The sequence below is a fragment of the Vombatus ursinus genome, unplaced genomic scaffold (genome assembly GCF_900497805.2).
Source record: "Vombatus ursinus unplaced genomic scaffold, bare-nosed wombat genome assembly UNPS02014225.1, whole genome shotgun sequence".
NCBI classification, from domain to species: Eukaryota; Metazoa; Chordata; class Mammalia; order Diprotodontia; family Vombatidae; genus Vombatus; species Vombatus ursinus.
Window position 1 is genome coordinate 937365 of NW_020954003.1, and position 22170 is coordinate 959534.

The following is a 22170-nucleotide window of genomic DNA, read 5'->3' on the forward strand; positions in this document are numbered from 1 at the left end:
ACAAGCGTTCATGTGATTTCATAAGAACGGACTTGAACTATTGGTTCTATTTTGGCTCCAAGATGGAGCGAATCTTGTTGTTCCTCTTCCACAACAGGGTGAATAACTGATTTAAAAATATCATTTCTTAAGAGCAGGTTTTGATGGGAAGGTTTTGTCGATTTCTATAGAAAGCACTCCCATTTTTCAGACCCCCAGGGTTTGTTACCTCAGAATCATCTCTGACTCTTTCCTCCTCCTAACTCCCTAGATCCAATCAGTTTCCAAGTCCTGAGGACACAATTTTCACAACATCTCTCGCATCAGTCCCGCTTTCTGCTAACACAGCCAAAACTGTAGGTCAGCCTTCTTCCTTCTTTTCTGCCTGAATTGCTGTAATAGCCTCCTAATTGTTTTCCCTGTTTCTTGTCTCTTCTCTCTCCGATCTGCCCTCCACGAAGCTACCAAAATAAGCTTTCTAAGGCACAGGACTCATTCTAATCTCTCCCTTGCTCAAAAACTCAGTGGCTCTCCATTGCTTAGAGAAGCAGCTAGGGTGATTCAGTGGATAAATTGTCGGACCTGGAGTCAGGAGGCCCTGAGTTCAAATTAGGCCTCAGACACTTAGTAGCTTCAGCTGAGGGGGGCCCCTTAACCGCTGTCTGCCTCAGTTTCCTCAGTTGTCAAGTGGGGATGATAATAATACCACCTACTTTGTAAGGTTGTTGCGAGGATCAAATGAGATAACATTTGTAGAAGTGCTTAGCACAGTGTCTAGCCCATTGTTGTCACTTTTGGTTGGTCATGTCTGACTCTTCATGATCTCATTTGGGGTTGTCTTTGTAAAGATATGGGAATGGTTTGCCATTTCCTTCTCTAGCTCATTTTACAGATGAGGAAATAGAGGCAAACAGGGTTAAGTGACCTGTGTAGGGTCACACAGTCAATAAGTATCTGAGGCCAGATTTGAACTCAGGAAGATGAGTCTTCCTGACTCCAGGCCTGATACTCTAGCCACTGCGCCAGCTGGCTGCCTTGGTACATAGTAGGCACTCAATAAATGTTGGTTCCCTTTCCCCCCAATAGGATAAAATACGATTCCTTAGCCAGGCACTTTAGTCCCTCCACAGTCTAGCTTCTATTTACCTTTGTTGCCTCATATCATACTACTCTCCTTGAACTCTATGTTCCAAGCTGAACTGGAACTGCTTAGTTATTCCCCAAACTTGACCTCCTGCCTCTGTGAATTCACAAAAGCCAATCCTACTCACCTCTCTCCTTTAGAATCTGTATCTTCCTTCAAGACTGGGCTCAGAAACCATCTTCTTTGTCACATCTTCCTTGTGTATCCCAGGTGTTAGTGATCTTAGTTTTCTGAGGACTGCAAAATGCATTGTATTTTAATTAGAAAGGTCATTCATTGGATGAGGAATCAGGAGACCTATGTTCCAGTCCTCAACCGGCCATTTACTATGTGAGACTATGAGCTCATTGAAGGCAGAGATTGTTCCTTTTTGTCTTTGTATTTCTAGCACCTAATATAGAGCCATGCGCATAGTAGGTCCTGTATAAAAATCTGTTGATTTGAAGTAAATTGAATTGATTCCTGTTTAGGTTTGAGGTAGAAAGATAATTTGGAAAATATTCATCATGATTATTATACTGGTGCATTATTAGATGTGGTCATAGAAATTCATAGAATTGTTAGAACTGTAAGAGATCATCTAGTGACCAGGGATGAGGAATCCTTAATAAAAGGATTTGTTGTGTAAAACTTGGACTCAGTCAAAGGGCTGCACTTGAGGACCTAGAGGACCACATGTGTCCTTGAGGTGACAGGTTCTCCACTCCTGAACCAACTACATCACTTTGCAGAAAAGGGAAACTGAAATCTAGAGAGGGAAAGGGACTCACCCAAGGTCACATAGTAAGTGGCCGGATGAGGACTGGAACATAGGTCTCCTGATTCCTCATCCAATGAATGACATTTCTAATTAAAATACAACTGCCAGAAGATTATGATGCCCCAATTCACTTAGGGGATGTAGCCCTTAAATCACATGTAATATATTAGTTTTAACTCAGATTATCAGAACATCGTGTAGAGGGCCGAGGTAATTTGAGATAACCAAATAATTAAATCACCTCTTATTTTGCTGGAGGTCCAGAGATGTGGCATCTGGGCTTCTAGGTTTTTTGTTGTAAACTAGGAAGAAGAGGTACTATCTGCTAGATTCCTTTTGTTAATCCTATGTGGAGTAAATTTTAATGGCATCTCCTTAAAAAAGCACCGCGTGCCTCATTTTAGTAAATTCTCAGCCTGGCCTATACCTGGACACAACGGAAGGGAGTCACTTCTAGACGAACCAGCCACATCAATAAACTCTAGTGGCTTCCAATTACTTCCTCCTTTCAATCCCTGCCTCTGGTCCTGGTTCTGTCCTCTGTAACCCCATAGGTTGTCTAACTGTCTAAGTCTTTCAGGTGTCTTTTTAAATATCTCTTAAATCTTCATATTCCCATTTCCTTAGCTGTAACCCATGGTTTCAATATTCTTTACTTTTCTTGTCATCTTCTGGGTACGCTTTAGCTTGTTAACATCCTTGTTGCCCTCTTAAAATATGATGCCTAGGATTGAATACAGTATTTCAGATGTGAGCCGACCAGTGCAGAGGACAGTAGGACAGTCATCTTCCTTGATCTGGACACCATACTTTTTTTTAATGCACCCTAAGATTGTCTTAGCTGCCTTCACTAATGTGTTACACCATTGGCACATATTGAATAAACTCATTTCTGGATTCAGAAGCATCATTTATAAGCCACTTCTCTTCTATCTTGTCCTGCTCATATAGTTGTTTTTTTTAAACCCAAGTGGAAGGCTTCATATTTAATAAATTTCATGTTATTATATGAAACTCAATGCTTTAGGCTGTCAAGATCTTTTTGGATACTGATTCTGTTGTAGGTTTGTTATCTGTTCTTTCTAGCTTTTTGTCATTCACATACTTGATAAGCCTGCCATCTTTACTTAAGTCAATGATCCCATGGTTTCAACTATTACCTTTGTTCAGATGGCTCCATTACCACATCACCAATGGCCTGCCAGACACTTCCAGGGGTGAAATCTATAGGTATCTTGATCTCATTATGTCCAAAACTGAAATCATTATCTTTTCTCCAAAATCTTTTTTCCTAACTTCGCTATTTCTGTCAAGGGTGCAGTATTGAGGTATTAGTTGCCTTGGACACTTGTGGCCTTGGTCTTTTATTATCGTTGTAGTCTAAGTTCATTTACACTCTTTCCAGGGGAATTTTGTATGTATATAGGCTCATGTTTGGTAGTGGTAGAGGGAATGTTTTGTAACTACTTTTCTTACCATGGCATCTTAGTAAATGCCTTTACTTTGAGTTAATTGTATCTACTGGCTGACCATAAAAAGTAAGCCCATTGGAGGAGGCTTATGAGCTATAGTTTTTGAAGTGTGTACCCATAGGGCACCCTTTGAACTCAAACCTGGGAGTGGTCATTCTCTAGGGAGTCAAATTGAGAACCTGGAGTGCAGGCTTGTCAAGTATGTGAAAACTCATCTTCCTGAGTTCAAGTCTGGCCTCAGACACTTACTAGCTGTGTGACCCTGGACAAGTTACTTAACCTCGTTTGCCTCAGTTTCCTCCTCTGTAAAATGAGCTGGAGAAGGATATGGTGAACCACTTCATTATCTCTGCAAGAAAACCCCAAATGGGGTCACGAAGAGTCAGATAATGATAACTGAAATGATTGATCATCAACAAAAAATTTAATGCCAATGAAATAGCTCAAGTAGAACTATGTTGTTGACTTTTTGGTCTAGAATAAGGCGTCCTGAGTGTAAATAAGAAAGATGTGGGGACAGCTAGGTGGCACAGTGTATAGAGCACCAGCCCTGGAGTCAGGAGGACCAAAATTCAAATTCAGCCTCAGCCACTTGACACTTGCTAGCTGTGTGACCCTGGACAATTCACTTAACCCCATTGCCTAGTCAAAAAACAAACAAACAAATAAACAACAACAACAACAACAAAAAGAAAGATGTAATCTGGCATAGTGGAGCAAACACTGGTCCTGGAAGAAAGAGACTTGATTCAAATCCTAGTTTATACCATTTACCAGCAATGTGAGGTCTGGGAAGTTGCTTTGTTCTTAGTCTCATTTTCTTCCTAGGTAAAAAGGGGTAAAAATAATCATTGTGCCACCCTATCTTGCAGGGGCTCCATGAAAAAAGTGCTTTCTAAGTTGTAAATCATGGGCTGAATGTGGAATGTCATTTCTTCAATAGAAGGAGAAAACCCTTAGCTGGTAGCAGAAAATACATACAATAAAAGAGAGGTCTAACTTTCTATAGGCACAGCTGAGGGTAACAATGATCTAGGGTATTCTCTGGCTCACAAATGAAGGGCCATTTGGGGGCTAGATTCCAGTTCAGCAGCAATTGGAAAATCTCACCCAGGCATTCAATGTCATCAATTGGTGGAGATGCCTGAGTCATTAGTGCCCCATCTTTGTGAGGCAAACAATCAGAGGGATGTGAAGATGGCCAATTACTGGCTACAGTAGTTGTTATTTTTCCAACTGGCCTCAAACTACATGAGCCTGAAACAAATTGACATGCACCGGTTCATGTTTCTGGTCTCATCATTGATTAATTTCTGGATCTTCCCCTTAATCACGGAATCTCTCTGGGCCCAGGACTCCAGCTCAGTTACTGTGTTGGCTTTTCCTCTTCAGTGCACCTTGTGATGAGACAATAGCAATCAGGCTTGTTTCTCATCATTACAGGAAAGCAAACAGCAGCAGGATTTCTCAGTAGTTTAGCCCCTAGTGGCATGCTGTGATTGGCAATACAGAATAAGCTACTAATGGGTGGGAAAATGAGTAGTGAAGGGGATGTGGGAGATTGCAGGAGGAGGAGGAGGGGGAAGAAAGTGATGGAAAGGATGCTGTCTTTTAGTTTTGGGGAAAGTGGCATGAGTAGTCTCCTGTTACTTTGTAGGAATTTTGGAAGAGACTTAGTTTCTATAAAAGGCATATTCTCACTCAGGCACTTGAAAGCTGCTACAGAAATGCAAATGATCTTCTGAAATTCTGGTAGATGGGGATGGTTCCTAAGAACTCAGAAGGGAATCCATAGCAGAAGGGGAAACAATAACTCCTGATATTCCTTTACTCCCAATGGGCTGCTAGGTGGTTTCCAAGATTCTTAGAGGTTTCTCCTGTTTGGGGAAATCCATAAGAATGGCTCAAGGCCTCCAGAGTCTATGATATTTTCATTTTATGTTGGTAGAAGTGAAAGAGAGTGGGAGAGTGAGAAAAGAGCTCAATCTGGAGTCAGAGAATGTGGATTTAATCCCTGGCTCTGCCACTTAATACTAGTACAATTAATCAATCAATAGACTTTCCTTAAGTGCCCGCCAGGCACTATGTTAACCATTGGGGGTACTAAAAGAGACGAAAGATAGTCTCTGTCCTCAAGGAGCTCACAATATTATTGGGTACGTCTCTGTATCTCAGCTTTCTTGTTTGTAAAATGAAGGGTTTAGATTTCATGACTTGTGCGGTGCTTTTCAGCTCTGACATTCTATGATTTTTCGAATAGCTATCTGAATAGCATGTACTAACCAGATTGGGTCAATGCTGCAAGAGGCCACTAGGGAGCAGCCACAATCAGGCATAGAAGCAGAGCAGCCGATGAGACTCATTGGCTGGGAGAAAAGGACTTCACGGGAGGCTGGCCCAGATTGAGGTCTGGTTTTAGTTCATAGAAAGAGACTTTTAGGGCTGGGAAGGAACACAGAGGGCATCTAGTCCAACCCTCTCATTTGTCAAGGTCCGGAGAATTTATGACTTCCTAAAGGTCAAAATAACTTGCTTAAAGTCTCCCAAGTCATAAGTGGCAAAGTTAAGATTCGATGGCCCCTAAATTTCCCCCACACTAAGCTGCTTCTTAACGTAGAGTGGCCTAGATGGATGGTAACCTTAGAGGAGTAGGCATTAGCAGAATGAGGGACCAGGAAAGAAGGTTGCATTTGAACTGTCTTGAAGGAGGCTGGGATTCTAAGAGGTAGAGGCCGGAGGGAGGGCAATAATTCTAGGCATGGGAGATAGGTATTGGAGCATTGGGTGTGAGGAACAATAGGTAGGCTGTTAGGGCTGGATTGTAGAGTGCATGGAACAGAGTAATAAAGAATAGAGAGATAGGTAGATAGATAGAGAACGAATTTATTACGTACTTCTCACGTATCCCCAGGTACTCTCCTAAGTGCTGGAAATACAAATACAAATTAAAAGACGACAATCTCTACTCTCGAGGAACTCATATTCTAATGGGGGAAGATAAGACATAAATGGGAGCTGGAAAGGTGTGTAGGGGGAGCAAAGAGGGAGAAGCGGAGAGGCAGGAGAAGAGCCAGGGGAGAAGTGAACATGGATGTCCTGGCCACTCTCTCATATGGTGGTTCTGGGCCAGAACTCACCAAGCAGAGGAGGAAGCTATAAGAGTAGAAAGCTTGGGGGCAGCTAGGTGGCTCAGTGGATAGAGCACAGGCCCTGGAGTCAGGAGGACCCGAGTTCAAATCCAGCCTTAGACACATGATACTCACTAGCTGTGTGACCCTGGGCAAGTCACTTAACCCTGATTGCCTAACAAAAAAAAGAGTGGAAACCTCTGTAGGGTAAGAAGGGAAGAGATAGAAAAGTCCAGAGAGGTAAGAGCCATTAGCAGAGCCAGAAGAGAAGTGAACATACATAGCCTGGACACTCTCTTAAATGGTAGAAAGGTGCCAGATTGTGAAATGATAAATGCCAAACAGAGTTTATAAGCAAAAGACTCTATAGCAAATTAAATGAAAATAAAGTGTCCCCTCCACCATTAATACATGGGATACGTTTTCCCCACAGGTTACCACGTCAACACTGGGGAAATGCATCCACAGAGAATATTTGTTACTGGAAAGCACATGGGGAGGGCATGTATGGAGGGAGCACATGGAGCCAGGTCACTTTACATCTTTCATATAGCAGAGCTGCCAAGGTCCTCTGTTGATGTCATTGTCCTGCATTCTGCTGGGTACCACGCTTTCACTCTGCCGAGCATCATATCATTTCTACTGAGTTCTGAGTCCCTACTCTCTGCTGAGTCATCTATTCATTGCGTCATGTCTGTTTTCTCTTGAACATCTCTACTGATCTTGTGGACTCCAAGCTGTTCTCTTACCATCTGCTGGCTTTCAGCTATCCAACTTTCTCTGGACCATCAAATGCTTTGTTCCTACCTATTGGGGTTGAGTAGCTAGTAAGTCTCTCTCTGATGAGGGAGGGCTAAAGCTGTTTTAGTATATAGCCCAAGGTATCACACCTAGCCAGGCTACCTACAAAGACCAACAAAAACTAAAGGCTAAAATTGAGTAAATTATTTTATTTATAAAGTTGTATTTTATTTTTTTCAATCAGCAAAAATTCTTCTGATCATTTTTATTCTGGTGCTGACTCAAAGTCTGGCTCCAAACAACTATTTGACTTTTATAAGACAACCCTTCGAATACTTAACCACAGCTGTCATATTTCTCCTAAGTCTTTTTTCTCCAGGCTCAACATCCCCAGGTTCTTCAATCAATGTAATGGTGTGGGAGTGGGGTTGGAAGGGAAATAGATTTGCAATAAAAGACCATAAAATGGCAAGAGACACTCATTGGTCAATAACCTCAGGTTTCTTGAGTTTGCAAGAACTATCAAACCCATCAGGAAAGAATTAGACTCTCACCAGCTTTTGCTGGAAGATAAGCAAACACAGAGGGACCCCCTGGAGGCTTTATAATCTCTCATTTCTGTATGTTTGTTTTTCTTTTTGAGAAGATAATCTGACAGTGGCTATTCTGAACAAAAACCCAGTGGGCCAATTCTTGACACAATCGGGATATGGTTTTGAATTATCAGTGTAACAGCTTTTTCTTCCCTTTCCATCCTTTATTTAACAGGAAGGTTAAAGATGTTTGTGAGCAGTGAGGCAGAAGTCAGCAGCCTCAGTAGGGCTCAATTACTTCATGTGTAAAATGAGGGGATTGGATTAGAGGTTGCCTAAACTCCTTCCCAACTCTAAACCTATGATCTAATGGCCCTGGTAGAAGGACAGAGAGAGATTGATGGAATCCACTGATTTTGGCTTGGGGAGTACAATCTCAGCCTTCGGGGCTAGAAAAAGACAAGGGAAGGCTTTTTGAAAGATGGGATCATTTACAACTGCTGTGTGGATTGGAATGGGGAGTCCTTCAGAGATGAAAGAAGGGATTTCAGCTTTCAAAAGCTGAAAACTACACTAAGACTTTTGGTATACCCTGTATTTGTTTTTTCTTTGTATATATTTTTTATCTGTTTACATATGCACATGTTGTTTTCCCTGATAGAATGCTAGCATCTCGAAGGCAGGAACTGTTTTCATTTTTGTCTTTGTATCTTTAATGCCTTGCATGGTGCCTGGCACATAGTAGGTCTTTTTATTAATGCATTAAAGCATTTGATAATGCTTGCTGATTGATTGAATCAGCTCTCATCTGATTTAATTTTGAGATCCAAGTCATGTCTCTGCAATCTATTGGCCTCCAGGTAACTTTTCATTAACTCCATAGAATTTGGTAAATAGCAACATATTAGAATTAGAAACGTTACAATTATATCTTAGCATCTCTAGCTTCATTCAATGCTCAGGTCATGTGCTAACTCCTGTGAAAACCCTTTCATGAACTCCATTGTTTTCACTGCTCTCTTACTCACCAAATTATCCTGTGTATAGTTATCTACTTCAGAGGTAGCATCATGTAGTATATAGGGTACTATCCTTAGAGATTGGAAGACCTGAGTTTTGACTCATGCTAGCTGTGTGACCATGGGCTAGCAAGTCACTGTTCCAGACGTCCCTCTAAGATAATGTTACAGAGCACCTTGCCAATCCATGTTGGTAAAGGGAGTTTCTACAACTAGTCTGTAAGTGATTTGAGGGTAGGTATTATTTTCATTTTGTCTTTGTATATCCAGGGCTTAGCACACAGTACCTGGTCCATAGGCAGTATGTTGGGTTGGATTGGACATTTTAAAGATACCTTGAATTTCTGTTGTATTCTATGCAATTGATTATATTTCATCTATCTTGTGGTACCTATGTGTCTTTGGTGGGGGTGTTCTTATCTCCATCTTGCTGACCCAAGGAGACAGAATTGATAAACAAGTTTCTCAGACCCACACAGATAGTCAATGTCAAGAGGAAGAGCCAAGCTTGCAGCTCTGTTCTTGCTTCTAGTAGCCCAAAGTAGACTTCTTTCTGAAGTACCATTGTCAGCATTCCATTTTCTTTAATTTTACTATCTCATTTTTTTTGGAGACAATTGGGGTTAAGTGACTTACCCAGAGTCACACAGCTAGTAAGTGTCTGAGACCAGATTTGAACTCAGGTCTTCCTGACTCCAAGGCCAGTGCTCTATCTACTGCATCACTTAACTGCCCCTAATTATATTCTCAACTCTCATTGACTCCGTATTTGTACAGGACTGTGTGTTGACTCCCTGGCATGTCATTGTTTAGGTCCTTTCTCAGTGCTACAGCTAGTTCTGGTTAAAATAAAAAACAGAGTAAATCTAATTCCTCTTTTACAGGGCAGCCCTTCCAAATATTTGACTACAAGGTGGAGTGAATGAGGGTAAGGAAAGAAGCAAGCATTTATTAAGCACTTACTACATGCCAGACTCTATGGTAGGTATTTTATACATAATATTTCATTTGATCCTCATAACAACCCTGGGAGGTAGGTGCTATAATGACAGCGTTGGGCTAATAAGATAATCTCTGGCATCCTTCTAGCTCTAGCATCTGGGAGGTGGGTGCATTCCCATTTTATAGTTGAGAAAACTGAGGCAGACAGAGATGACAAGACTTGCACAGGGTCCTGAGGCAGGATCTGAACTCAGGTCTTTCTGACTTCCTGCCCAGTGCTTTATCTATGGCTCCACAAGTTGCCTCTCCTTCAAATGCTTGAAAGATAGTGTTACATAGTCTTTTCCTTTGAGATGCAGTTTATGCATCATGTTATGCATGGAGCTTTTCCCAACCTCCCAGATTTCTAGTGCCCTTTCTTCAGGGGTGTTCTATAAGCAGCCTGAAGTCAGGAGAGTTAATTGTTGAGTTTTCAGTGTAAGCATTTACACCTTGAAAATTGTCAAAAAAAAAATTGTCAGGCTTGATTTATTGTTTTGTGGATTGCCTAGACTTAAGAAAGTGGTGGAAAAATGTTGATAATGCAGTTATTATTACTATATATTATTATGTACTCCTCAGGACAAATTTAATAGTATAGTCTGAAAACATCCGCTTTCAAACCCCTCCCCCATATTAACAGGTTGTTAAACATTTGTCGGCACACCCTTGCTTCCCATCCATAAGTACTTTGTATTTAACTATATTGTGTATGCATATATAGACGTAGATGTACATACATATTATATTTATGATGTGTGCATTTTTACATGTGTTTGTTTCCCCCATTAGAATGTAAGTTTCTTGCAAATAGGACTTGTTTCTTTTTTACTTGTATCCCTAGTGCCCAGCACAGTGCCTGGCACATAGTAGGTGCTTTATAATAATTGCTTGAAATTGCATTTGTGATGCTTCCTACCTGTGGGACCTTGGACAGCTCCTTTCATGTCCACTGCCTCATTTTTCTCCTGGGCAAAATGTCAGGGTTGGGCTAGATAACCTCTGGCATCCTTCCAGCTCTAATTCTCTGACTCTGCCTAGGAGCTTTCTCTCTCTTACTTGATAGATAGCCCTTTGCCACTTTAAAGGCAGGACATGTTTTCTCCTGCTTTATCTTCCCAGTGTAGAAGTTTTAAAGTTTTCATATTTTTTCTAAGATGTTGTGTATCTGATAGAGCTCAGTAGGTCGGGAGCACTTCCCATGGGTAGTTAAGAGTGATTTGTGGGCTTGTTTCTGTGTTTCACCATGAATCAGGTGGTGGCTAATGCATGTTTGAGAAGACAGGTAGCATAAGTTCTTACTTGCCTTACCAAAGATGGACATTCTTCATAGCCCACATTGTTTTTCTGGAAAGGATAGTAAAGAGGCTGAGAACCAGACTGCAAAAATAAGATGAATTACTTTTTCAATCTTCAAGAAGACTAAAGCAGTCAGGGTATGGTTGGCTATTGCTCACCAATGAATGTGAATCTTAGCCCTGGTTCCCTTTCCCAGCCCGAAAATAGAGTAGCCTGTCAATGGATATTTGTTGAGTAAAATGAATAGGTGAATGAAAAAAAATGTTATTCCACATGTAAAATGGCATCACTAGTGTTTTGACTTGAGAGGCAGCATGGTGCAATGGATAGAGCATCAAGCCTACAGCCCTAAGACCTAGGTTCAAATCCTGCCTCAGACACTCTGTGACCCTGGGCAAGTCACTTGATTTTTCTGTATCTCAGCCTTTTCTTCTGTAAAATGAGGGGGTTGGACTCAATGGTCCCTAAAGTTCCATTTAGGTCCAAATCTATGATATTATGATCATTTAAAAAAACTGGCAAAAATTTGTAAATTAAGAACAAAAAATGGTGCTAGGTTTGGTTGGCTCATTTCTCTATTACTCTCTGTTGCTTGTCATTTACAAACTTAGCAAAGTTAGATTAGCAAAGGTAGAAGGATTATAAACATATGGAGAATGTGACCAGGAGAGTTAGATCAACTTTATGAATTCCCTTCTCTTTTTACAAGGCTGAGCCTGGGAGCTCCAGACACTTCTACTGGATCTTGGATCCAGAAGCATTCAACATTCTACCACTGAGCTTTGATTGCTGATGACTTTTGAAACCACATGGTTGCTCCCCTACACTCCTTTGGTTAGAGGGATCCTTCTCTAAGAACCTCTGAGAGAGAGAACCACATATTTTATAGCTACCTGGATGATTGAAGGGGTTCTCTAGAGCAACGTCAGGGGTTAAGCAGATTTTTCTTCCCTAGCAATGCAGAGCTAATGTCTGTACATACCTGAGCTTAGCTTTCCCCAGATCTAAGACCTCTGGTTGATTTGTCTGTACCCTTCTACAGGCCCCAAACCTAGACTATGCTTCATTCAATAGTCTTGAATCAATCAAATCATCCTTCAATCACTGTTTCGGTGAAGTGTTAATCTCCAACAAGCACTCAGACTCAAGGTATACTCCATCCTCATCAAGGCTGGGAAGTGAAGTAGGAAGAGTGCAGGATTTGGAGTCAAGCTGGAATCTCAGCATAGCTGCTTCTTGCTTGTGAGACCTTGGGTCAATTGTTTAACTTAATGGTTTTTGTCACTTATAAAACAAGGGAGATAGGCTAGATGACCTTTAAATTTTCTTCTAGGTCTTCTAGACCTATGATGCTAAGATGTCAGTTATCTCAATGGAGTATCAATTAATCTCCTACCATGAGGAGATGTAATGAAAGTTGCAGATAAAGGTCTTACGCTTTGGTTTTTTCAGATTTATCAGGCTGAGACAAAAAGAAGATAGACTTGTGGCTAATCAGAGGATTCTCTATCAGATAACTATTGGTAAAGTATAAAAATAACCCACTTAACATTAATATTCAGTTGTCTACTTGAATTTGATAATTATCAATCATTTATAATGCTGGTGCTAGGGAATTAATATCTTCCTGAATCCTGGGTCTTATACCCCAACAACTGAAGTATTAATATCTGAACTCTATCTAGGTCCTTTGACCTGTAATATCAGCTCACTCTCTTTATTGTTGTTGTTCAGTTGTTTCAGTTGTATCCAACTCTTTGTGACCTCATTTGGGGTTTTCTTGGCAAAGATACTGGAGTGGTTTGCCATTTCCTTCTGCAGCTCATTTTACAGCTGAAGAAACAGAGGCAAACAGGGTTAAGTGACTTGCCCAGGGTCATACAGAGCTAGTAAGTGTCTGAGGCCAGATTTGAACTCCAGGCCTAGCACTGTATCCACTACACCATCTAACTGTTCACTCTAATAAGAGGCAATAGCTTAGATACAAGACTTTTAGAGGTAGAGAAGATCTCAGGTAATTTAGTACCATATCCAAATGTCTAGTTCATACTTCCGTCCAAAAATGAATGAGTCTACTTTGGGGGAAAAAGTAGATTCAGGAGATTTTTTTCAAAGCAGCCTCAAGTTTGTCCTTTAGAAAGAACAAAATGGGAACAAAGGTTGAAAAGGAAGATTTAATTTGCTGTCTTAGCTTAAAGCAGTATTGTAAGTAGCAGCTTTTATGTCCAAGGCAATAAGTACAAAAAGGGTAGAGTGGGGGGGCAGTGAGGTGGTGCAGTGGATAGGCATAGGTCTTGGAGTTAGGAAGACCTGAGTTCAAATCTGGCTTCAGACACTTATGAGCTATGTGACCCTGAGAAAATCACTTAACTCAGATTGCCTCCCTTCCTCCCCCCAAAATAAATAGTGGAGTGGGAAGGGGAACTCATTATTGGAATCCTTTACCCTGGCGTAAAATGAGCTTTTTCTGAGGAGACTGAGCCTGGTGAGGCCATCTGGGAAGGAGATGGAAGTGGCAGGGTTAGATTTGGGCCAGGGAGAAGCCTACTAGGGTGTAGTCATAAGGTAGAAGAAGCCTCTAGAGTTTCCTGATGGCCTTGCAGGTAAGAAGACAGGGATTCAATGACTGCCTCTGACACATACAAGTTTTGTGACCATGGGCGAGTTACTTAACCTTTCATTGCCCCAGATACCTCTGAGACTATATAAGTTACAGACCCTTGCTGATTTTTATAATTTATCAATCATTTTTTCTGAAAAAACAGTTTTCCCTTTATTTTTACGCCATGTTCCATTATCCTTAACCTTATTTCTCCCCAACTGAATAACAACGAAAAATAATTTATGCAGAGCCAACCACTGCAGTACCCACCTCTGCTGTATGAACCACATTTCCCATCCATTAATTCCTACCTCTTTATTGAGAGGAGGGTGTGTTTTCTTATTAGTTCTCTAGGGCTGAGCTTGTTCATTGCATTAAGGAATTGTGTTTGTTAATCCCAGTTGTTTCTACGCTGCTGGGGGATCGCAAGTGCTCCAACTGCCCTCTATATTTCAGTACTCAGAGACAAAACCCTTTTCATTCTGCCTGGCTCTCATTCAGAGAACCCTTTGTTTCTCTGACTAAACCTTTTCTTTGCATTTCTGTTATTCTCCTTTGCTGCAGTAAAGTCAGATTGGGGACCAGAATAATTAGGTGATCATTGGATGATCTCCAGCCAATCTAAATATTTGCTTGTATGCAGAATGAATGATTTGGCATGTGAATTCTCTAGAATGGGGAATCTAACACATTTTCAAAAATAATTTCAGCTCCAGGTGATTTGATAGTCAGAACTGGCTGCTGTCATAAATGAAGATATATCATAAATGACACAGAGAGTGCAAGACAAGTGATTTGAGAAGATTGCTGTGGAATTCCTGCTTCTTTTCATCATGGTTCGGAAAATAATTTCCTTCACCTCTGAGGTTCTTCTAAGCACAAAGTAATTGATATAAATATGAATCGTGAGACCAGAGGACTGAGGGATACGTGGGGATGGTTACTGTTTGCTTTGGCCTCTTTGCCAAATGAATCCTTTAACAAATCCACTTCCTACCTTCCTCCAACAAAACCCTATTCCAATTCCTTTGCTTTTTTTTTCAATCCCTTTTCTCAATGTGGAGGTGACCCTGTGGTTGCAAAGGTCACAGCCACACATGGTTTGCTCTTACTCATGCCCCAAGGATTATGGAGGAGAATCTTAGTTGTCTTATAGAAGACTTTGGTCTCAGGTTCTGGGAACTTTATTAGGAAACTCCCCTGGAAACTTGTTCCTTCCTTATACTCCCGTATGCCAAATGGGGGAAGTACTAAGTCCTGCCACAGGACACAAGACACAAGAAAAGGGAGGACTCATGGACTCACATCTTCCTTGGCTGACTTGATACCGGTCAGCACAATTCAAAAGCAATGAAAGATATACTTGTTTCAGGGGTATCTCCTGGGGACATAGATAACTACACCTTTACCCAGATCTGACTCCTGGTGAATGACCTAAACTAGTTAACAGTCTCAATCTTTTAGCTCCCCTCAATTTCTATTGAAAATTGGTAAGAGCTGATTCCTTAAATGCCCCAGGCAATGCTGCTTCTATACCCTAATAGGACCTGCTGAAGGAATACCAGATTTGATTACTAGCTTAATGCACCTTTTTTCCTGTGTTTGTCATTCCTAGGACGGTAGGTAGAGTTGGAAGGGACCTCAGGGGCTATACTGGCGAAAGGGACATGGCTAGGGTAGTTTCTAATCAATTTTCTTGGTAGTTAGGTGCTGACCTCAGAATCAGAAAGAACTGAGTTCAAATCCCTCCCTTAGACATTTACTAGGTGAATAACCCTGAACAAGTTACTTACCTTCTGTCAGATTCAGTTTCCTTATTCTTGTGTTTAAAATCTACAAAACTCCAACTTACCTTTCCAGACTTATTTCACACTTACTTCTCCTCTTCAAGCAGCCTATATTTCAGTTAGACTTCACTTTGAGTTGTTCCGTGATCTAGCCATCCCATCCCTTTTCTCCTGCTTTTGCTCAAACCCTGCTTCTCCTATTCCTGTAACAAACTGCTTCCTTATCCCTGACTTTTAGCATCTCAACCCTGGTGACACCTATCTTGGGATCCCTCCACAATTGACTTCATTATTAATATACTGTCCATCCTCAAATTGCCTTGTATAATCTATTGATCCATGTGCATGTCATATCTCCCTCCACCCAAAAGTGTATGTTCCATGAAGGGAGGGGTTATTTTTTTATTGTTTTTGTATCCTCAGTGCTTAACATAGTTCTTTGAACACAGATACTTAATAAATGTTTGGTGAATTAAATTCGGTCAGTGTTTTTCTTGATGTTTCCATGGAGATTCTCATAGTGTCAACAGTATTGTAAGGGGAAATGAGCAGGAGAGTTACCCATCAATTCAAGTTTGTTCAACTTGATGAAAATACAGGGCATGGGCTATTATTTGAGGGAAATTGAGGGATCACTTTCCCTTTCATGGAATGTGAGCATACCCACTTTCCCAATACTAATTGGGTTTCAGATTTGGAGTTAACGATTATTGGCTGACTAGAAATCAGCAGCTGTTTGCCTTCTCTCTCTTTAGTATTTCATCTCTTCCCCCCCCCCCCCCCCCCCCCACCCTGTAACTTCTTTGATGTATTGCAAGGGACGGGAAGAGAATTTATCTTTTCCCTACCCTGTTGCTGTTCATGGTTATTGGCAACCTTCAGCAGAAGTGCACGGCCATGGTAGACATGTGCTTGCACAGGGCCCAAGAGGAAAGATTCTGAGGGTCAACTTTCTCAGCTTAACATGGGATTGTAGTGAAAGATTTCCTGCAGAAGCATATGGTAGGAGTTGTGTCTGTTCACACTCAGCCCTTGAAGAGAGCCCCAGCTTTGGAAATTGCCTTGTGGGTACTCCAAGTTTGAGGGTAACTAAGTTTAAGAGTTCACATGCTGGGCTTTCTAGAGAAAGATTTCCTGATATGATCAACTTCTAGGAGAAAAAAGAGGATACTCCAAAGAGTTCCTGCACAGTATCCTAATTGGAGAGCAAATCTAGAGAGTTACTTGTTCTGGTGGAAAGGAATTGCTTGTTCAGAAGCCCCAAGCTATATTTTTCTTTCATTAGAAATCTAAACATTAAAATGATATTATGGGTCTGGAAAGAAATGTGTATTATCCTGTGAGAGGGAGGGATTAGGCTGTTAAAGGTGCTCTAAGTGCAACCTTTAATTACTCACAGTAATAGAAAGTTGTCTCTTGCTTCAGACATTACTAGCTCTGTGACCCTGGGCAAGTCATTTCATCTCTCTGAGACTCTGTTTCCTCACCTGTAAAATGCAGATAATAATAGTACCTACATCACAACGTTTGTGAGGATCAAGTTATATAATGTATGTAAGGTGCTTTGTAAATTTTATAGCATTATATAAATGTGAGATACTATGATCAGGGTATCATAGATTGACAGATGAAGAAACTGGGGCTGAGGGGTTACTTCACTCAGGTCACACAGGAAATGGCAGAGTTGAGATTCAAATACAGATATTTTTACTTCCAGTGCAATTCTCTATCCACTGCACCACCCTGCCTCCCATTTAAAAAGTAATATTTTATTTTTCTTAATTACATGTGAAAACAATTTTTAACCTTCCTTTTTTAAAATTTTGAGTCCCAAATTCTCTCCCTCCCATTCTTCCCTCCTCCTCCCTGAGATGGCCAGCAATTTGATATAGATTATACATGTGCAATCATGCAAAACATATTTCCATATTAGTCACGTTGTGAAAGAAAACACAGACCAAAAAATCCTCCCACAAAAAAGTCAAAAATAGTATTCTTTGATCTGCATTCAGACTCCTTCAGTTCTTTTTTTGGAGGTGGATAGCATCTTTCATCATGAGTTCTTTGGATCATTGTATTGCTGAGAATTCACTTGCAGTTGATCATCATACAATATTGCTGTTACTGTGTATAATGTTCTCTTGGTTTTGCTCACTTCACTTTGCATCAGTTCATGTAAGTCTTTCCAGCTTTTTCTGAAAGCATCCTGTTCATCATTTCTTATAGCAAAACAGTATTCCATTTCAATCATGTACCATAGCTTGTTCAGTGATTCCCCAATTTATGGGTACTCCCTCAATTTCCAATCTTTGCCATCACAAAAAGAGTTGCTATAAATATCTTTGTATAAATAGGTCCTTTTGCCTTTTTAAAAAAATCTCTTTGGGATACAGACCTAATAGTGGTATTGCTGGGTGAAAGGTTACAAATAGATTTAAAGCTCTTTGGGCATAGTTACAAATTATTCTCCAGAATTGTTGGATAAGTTCACAACTTCACCAACAGCGTATCAGTGTCCCAGTTTTCCCACATTCCCTCCAACATTTATCATTTTTTCTCTCATATTAGCCAATTTGAGAGGTGTGAGGTGGTGCCTCAGAGTTGTTTTAATTTGCATTTCTCTGATCAATGTGATTTAGAACATTTTTTCATATATGACTATAGATAACTTTGATTTCTTTGTCTGAAAACTGCCTGTTCATATGCTTTGATGATTTATCAATTGGGAAATGGCTTGCATTCTTATAAATTTGACTCAGTTCTCTACATATTTGAGAAATGAGGCCTTTGTCAGACACATTTGCTGTAATTCTTTCCCATTCCCCAGCTTTCTGCTTTCCTTCTAATCTTGGCTGCATTGGTTTGGTTTGTGCAAATCCTTTTTAATTTAATGTAGTCAAAATTATCCATTTTATATTTTATAATGCTCTCTATCTCTCGTTTGGTCATAAGTTCTTCCCTTATCCATGGATCTGACAGATAAACTATTCTTTGCTCCTCTGATTTGCTTATGGTATCACCCTTAATGTCTAAATCATGTACCTAGTTTAGCATTACCTTGGTATATGGTATGAAATGGTCTATACCTAGTTTCTGCCAAATTGCTTTCCAATTTTCCCAGAAGTTTTTATCAATAGTGAGTTCTTACCCTAAAAGTTTGGGTTTATCAAACACTAGATTGCTATTGTAATTTATTGCTGTATATTGTGTATGTAATCCATTCCACTGATCCACCATTCTATTTCTTCCCTAGCACCAGATTGTTTTGATGATTACTGCTTTTTAATACAGTTTGAGATCTGGTATGGCTAGGCCCCTTTTCCTCACCTTTTTTCCCCTTTGATACTTTTCTTTGATACTTTAGATCTTTTATTCTTCCATATGAATTTTGTTATTTTTTTCCTAGCAATTCCCTTGATACTCTTGACCCTTTTTTCTTCCAGATGAATTTTGTTATTATTTTTTTCTGGCTTTATAAAATAATTTTTTTGGTGGTTTGATTGGTATAGAACTGAATAAGTGAATAAATTTAGATAGAATTGTCATTTTTAATATATTGTCTCAGCCGACTCATGAGCAATTAGTATATTTTTCCTTGACTGTTTAAATCTGATTTTATTTGTGTGAAAAGTGTTTTGTAATTGTGTTCATATAGTTCCTGAGTTTGTCTTGGCAGGTAGATTCCTAAGTATTTTATATTGTCAACAGTTATTTTAAATGAGATTTCTCTTTCTGTCCCTTGCTACTGGACTTTTTTGGTAATATATAGAAACGCTGATGATTTATGTGGGTTTATTTTATATCCTGCAAGTTTGCTAAAGCTGTTAATTATTTCAGCTAGTTTTTTAGTTGATTCTCTAGGGTTCTCTAAGTATGCCATCATATCACCTGCAAAAGTGATGGTTTTGTTTCTTCATTGCTATTTCTAATTCCTTCAATTTCTTTTTCTTCTCTTATTACTATAGCTAGCATTTCTAGTATAATACTTGAATAATAGTGGTCATAATGGGCATCCTTGCTTCCCCTGATCTTATTGAGAAGGCTTATTTCAGATATTGTTTGCTGATGGTTTTAGATAGATACTACTTATCATTTTAAGGAAAACTCTATTTATTCCTATGCTTTCCAGTGTTTTAATAGGAATGGATGTTTTATTTTGTCAAAAGATGTTTCTGCATCTATTGAGATAACCATATGATTTCTGTTGGTTTTGTTATTGATATGGTCAATTATGTTGATAGTTTTCCTAATATAGAACCTGTCCTGCATTCCCAGTATAAATCCCACCTGATCATAGTGTATGATCTTTGTGATATACTGCTATAATATCCTTGCTAGTATTTTATTTCAAATTTTTTTGCATCAATATTCATTAGGGAAATTGGTCTATAGTTTTCTTTCTCTGCTTTTGCTCTTCCTGTTTTAGGTATCAGTACCATATTTGTGTTGGGAGGACTTTTTCTTTGCCTCTTTTCCAAATAGATAATGTAGTATAGTAACTGGTTGTTTAAACATTTGGTAGAATTCACTTGTGAATACATCTGGCCCTGGGGATTTTGCCTTAGGGTGTCTCCCATTTTATTTTTTCTTATTCTCTTTTATGTCCTACACCTAGCCCTCATAATTCCTCTGCCCTCATTTTTCTGAGGATTTTTATTCACTATTTTATTTGCTTGACCACAAATGATTTATAATCAATTCATGTCAATGAATTATAGAAAATTAAACTTCCAAACCATAGCTTTCTACATATATGTGTAAATATAACAATATATTATTTTGACCTTCAAATAAGATATACAAGTGCAAAAATAAAACAAATGGAGGAGATAGAAAGAAAATTGGTAGCAAAACCAATATCAGAGACAGAAATATCCATCAACTAGCAAATACTACTACTGATCCCACCATGACCCCAGCACCCGATGACAATAATGACCTTGAAGGGAAGGACTATACCCTCTCCCAGCCTTGCCAATATGTTTCCATGCTTCAGCCTTACTCATCTACCTTTGTACCTTTGTTGTTGACATGGCGTTGAAAGGTAACTTGCATGAGATTATTTCTGGTGATTGTAGGAAAATAGATGACAGATGAAGGATTGTCTTCCTTCATTTAACATTATAGTCCTAGGGGAAAGGAAAATGAAAAGTAATGATCAACAATGCTGCTTGACCAGTTTACTAGATGAATTATTCTGGCCTTTGAAACAGAACACCTGCATGCTTTTCATTTTGCTGATCTGTGTGAAATTTTTTTAACCAATAACATGAAAAATTCATCTTGTGCATTTGGTATAATGTCAGCAGTTTTCTAGTAGTCTTATTTTCCAACTGCAATGAGTTTCCATATAATATTTAAGCCCCTGATACAAAGTACATAAGAAATAACTTTAGTTGGTTTATTTATAAGGTACCGTATGGGATTTCACAACAACATGGGAAACATGAATGGAAAATAATATCATCACTTTGTGCATATCTTTTTAACTTAAAGATCTTGTTTTTTTTCCCTTTCTATTTCTGCCTCATGGAAAAGAACAAAAAGAGGACCTCTTAAAGAGTGGGGAGCTGCAGTCTCTGGGGAATTGTTTCAGCAGCAGCAGCAGCAGCAGCTTGTGAAGGAGACGAGGAAGAAGATTCCTTTAGCTCAGTGCAAAAGCAGCCAATCTCTCTCCCTTTTCTTTCTGTCTTTCTCTGTCTCTTTTCTTTTCCTTTCCTTTCCTGTCCTGTCCTTTCCTTTCCTCTCATTGCTCTCTCTCTCTCTCTCTCTCTCTCTTTCTCTCTCTTCCCCCATTTCTCTCCCTCCCTGTCTACCTGTCTATCTCTCAGTCTCTGTGTCCTCTTTCTCTCTGTCTCCCTCTGTATCTGTATGAACAAATAATAAAACACACTTTCTTTTGGGGAAAGAAAAACAAAATTGAGAATAATTAGTCATTGTCATTGAGTGACACTTGCAAACATTCCTTGATTTAGAGCTCCCCAGGCAGATTCAGAAAACATTTTAATAGATATTAGTTACTGTGGATTGGAAGGTCATGAGAATACTATTAGGATAATAAGCAGTTCATAAAGGAAAAAAACATACAGACACAAAGAACACTTAAATTTCTTATGCAAGTAGAAAAAGGCTTAAGAAAACAGGTATTAGACTCATAGATTTGGGGCTTGAAGAGACCTTAGAGGTAATTTTTCCTAATCATCATCTTTTACACTTGATGAAACTGAGACCAAAAGATGTTAAGTGACTTGCCTAAAGTTTGCGTGGTAAATGGTATAAGCTGCTTTCAACCCTAGGTCCTCTGACCCCAAATCCTGCAGTCTTTTTACGTCAGGTTAGGCCAATTTTAGTGCCCGGTCAATGACATGGAAGCTTTCAGTTTATATAGCAAATCCTAGGACTGGACTTGAAGTCAGCAGCCCTGTGTTCTAAGAATGACTCTAGGACTAATTCATAGTGTGCCTTTAAGTAAATCTTTTCCCAGCCCCACTGGATTCTTATGGGGGAGAACCTGAAAAGGTAAATGTGAAAACATTGGGGCAAAGTACCAAGTTGAAAGTATCAAAGCAGAAAATGAATAATTGATTCCGTGGGATTTGGGCATTTCATCATAGTGCTGGGCTTTGGGTTTGCACAGTGAATTGTTGATCTGTGCCTTTAATGAGTCTGAGTTGGAAGGGAACTCAGAAGAGTCAAAGGATTATCAATCAAGAACTGAAAGGATC

The 22170-nt window shown here is 39.6% G+C and overlaps 1 long non-coding RNA gene across 2 annotated transcripts in view; it reads left to right on the forward strand.

Annotated features, from left to right (window-relative positions):
* The window catches only part of LOC114041949, a 47061-nt gene extending 31175 nt beyond the window's left edge, over window positions 1-15886 (forward strand). For both annotated transcript variants that reach the window (XR_003568958.1, XR_003568957.1), the window contains exons 2-4: window positions 9661-9757; window positions 12509-12579; window positions 14369-15886. This is a non-coding gene — a long non-coding RNA (uncharacterized LOC114041949). The remainder of the gene's footprint in view (window positions 1-9660; window positions 9758-12508; window positions 12580-14368) is intronic.
* The last annotated feature ends 6284 nt before the right edge of the window (window positions 15887-22170 follow it).